Genomic DNA, 2,099 nt, shown 5'->3' on the forward strand with positions numbered 1-2,099 from the left:
CAGCCTCCAGGGACCGATGGAACCACTCAGAGGGTCTCCGCTCTGCCTGGTGAAGCCTGGTGCCATACACACCTCGCTCACGGATGCCACTCAGGCGGGCCAAGGGGGGTCAGAGCAGAAAACACTCCTTCAGAGGTTCAAGGGCAGTCTGAGCAACCAGTGCTCCAGTGGGATCACTGCAGGAACAAGACAAGGCTCGGGTCTGAGGACGTTCCCATCCGCAGGGCCCCAAGTTTAAGAGGGAGGCTCTGGCGGGCCCTGGAGAAGGGAGAGGGTTTCCTGCCAGCTGTGCAAACCCAGGGGTGGGAGGTGGTGGATGTCAGCACCGCCCAGCTCCCTGCCCAGAGGAGCTGTCACCAGGATTCCTGATGGGTGGGGCTTGGAGAAAGGCTGGCAAGGTGGGCACAGGCCAGAGGCGGGGCCTACAAAAGCTGGGACTTGCTTAGTCGGGAACAGAGGAGCCTAGGAGGTCTGGGGACCACTGGTAGAGCACAGCAGTGGTCGAGGGAGGCAAGGCTTGTGGGACCCGGTCAGCCCCTCGTTGCACAGGCCTTCCCTCTGCTGGGGGCTGGGGAGCCAGGCCAGGGGTGCTCAACACAGGGTGGGGAGCAGGTGGGTTTGGTGAGCACTTAGGAGCAGGGGCTTCAGGACAGAGGGAAGTGACCGTGAGCCAGTGAAGGAGTTGGCAGGAGAAGGGTGGGGCCGGCTCCAGGCAGGAGGCCAGCTTGGGCAAGGCTCAGGGAAGGGGGGCGGTTCAGTAGGGCTGGGGCAGCGAGGACCTGATGCCCAGGAGTCGGAGGTGTATGTGGCAGGGAGTTCCGGATCCAGATGCAGGGGACTGACACCATCAGAGTTATTTTCTGGAGGCATGGCCCGAGGCCTGACACCTGGCCCTAGGAGGGGCAGGCCCCCAGGAAAGGGCATCAGGGACCCAGAGCCCACAGGCCCTGCACTCCCCGGGGGAGACAAAGGTGAAATGTCGAGAAGCCCTCTCCTAACTTAGGATCGCCTCCCGGCTTCCTCTCCCTCTTTTTGGCCCACGTGGGCCAAGGACATGGGAGCATGAAATGCAGCTGGGCTAGCCCACCTCCTCCTCTGGCTTAGCAATCAGGGTCGGGGGAGTCTCCACCCCCGACGCCCTCTCCCCTAAATGCCTTCTGCCAGCTCTGGCCGAGACAGGCTCCCTGGTTCCTTAGCGGCCGCCCCGACATTCCACAGGAGCTGCTGGCCCCGGGCCGCAGGGAGCAGCCCCCCTTTCTCCTTGTCTGCTGACCCGGGCGCCCAGGCCTGGACAGAACCCCCAGAGCTGGGCCTGTCATCAAGTTTGTGGAGCTGCGGCTGCCCTGGGAACTCAGTTCCTTCCTTCAGCCTGTCCACAAATATTTACCGAGAGCCTAACAGTGGACAGAGTGACCTTTATAATACACAGACTGGTCAACACATTTACTGAGGTCGGCTACGTGGCAGGGACTGCGGGTCCAGTGGATGACAAAACAGCGGGAAACCCCTCCCTTGAGGAACTCAAGTCCCACAGAGGACGGCTCACTGTGAAGGTGACCTCCAGGCAGAGGCCTGAAGGAGCTGAAGGAGGGCTGGGCCAGGCGGCCACTGGGTGGAGAGCCTTCCATTGTCATAATCTGACAATAGTTGTTTTGATTATGAAGTGGGGTTGAGGAGAGCAGGCTGGGAAAGGTTAAAGATGTGCCCAGGGTCATGCTGGGAGGTGGGGACCAACCTGGCCAAGTGCCTGTGGGGGCTGGGGTGGGGGTCCAGGTTGTGGTTCCTGATGGGCTGCTGTGAGGTAAGCCGGGGCAGGAGGGCGCCCGGCCAGCACACGGTGACTGTGCAGTTCCCTCACCCAGGCCCTGAGACAGGGGGGCCTCAGGACTCAGAGGGAAATGGCCCCAGTTGAGTATCTCCTGTGAGTGGAGAGCTCAAGGTGACCCAAGGCCATAGCTCTGGAACTGGACCTGTGGGGGATGGGAGGGGTGGAGTTCTGGCACATTTTCAAACAGTGGCAGCAATACTGTCATTGTCCTGCCCTTGGTGTGAGCCTGAAGTACCACCCGGTTCTTAGTCCTCTTCTCTGCCTTTCCCAG

At 61.5% G+C, this 2,099-nt stretch overlaps 1 long non-coding RNA gene across 5 annotated transcripts in view; it reads left to right on the forward strand.

Moving 5' to 3' along the window:
* The first annotated feature begins 597 nt into the window (after window positions 1-597).
* LOC106833576 (uncharacterized) overlaps window positions 598-2,099 on the forward strand; it is a 34,005-nt gene continuing 32,503 nt past the window's right edge. For 2 of the 5 annotated variants that reach the window (XR_011494959.1, XR_011494957.1), the window contains exon 1: window positions 598-612. This is a non-coding gene — a long non-coding RNA (uncharacterized lncRNA). Of the gene's footprint in view, window positions 613-956; window positions 972-1,444; window positions 1,554-2,099 lie in introns of those variants that run through there. The other 3 variants (XR_011494962.1, XR_011494956.1, XR_011494958.1) reach the window with 3 other exon arrangements.

The sequence above is a fragment of the Equus asinus genome, chromosome 17, assembly GCF_041296235.1.
Source record: "Equus asinus isolate D_3611 breed Donkey chromosome 17, EquAss-T2T_v2, whole genome shotgun sequence".
Classification (NCBI taxonomy): domain Eukaryota; kingdom Metazoa; phylum Chordata; class Mammalia; order Perissodactyla; family Equidae; genus Equus; species Equus asinus.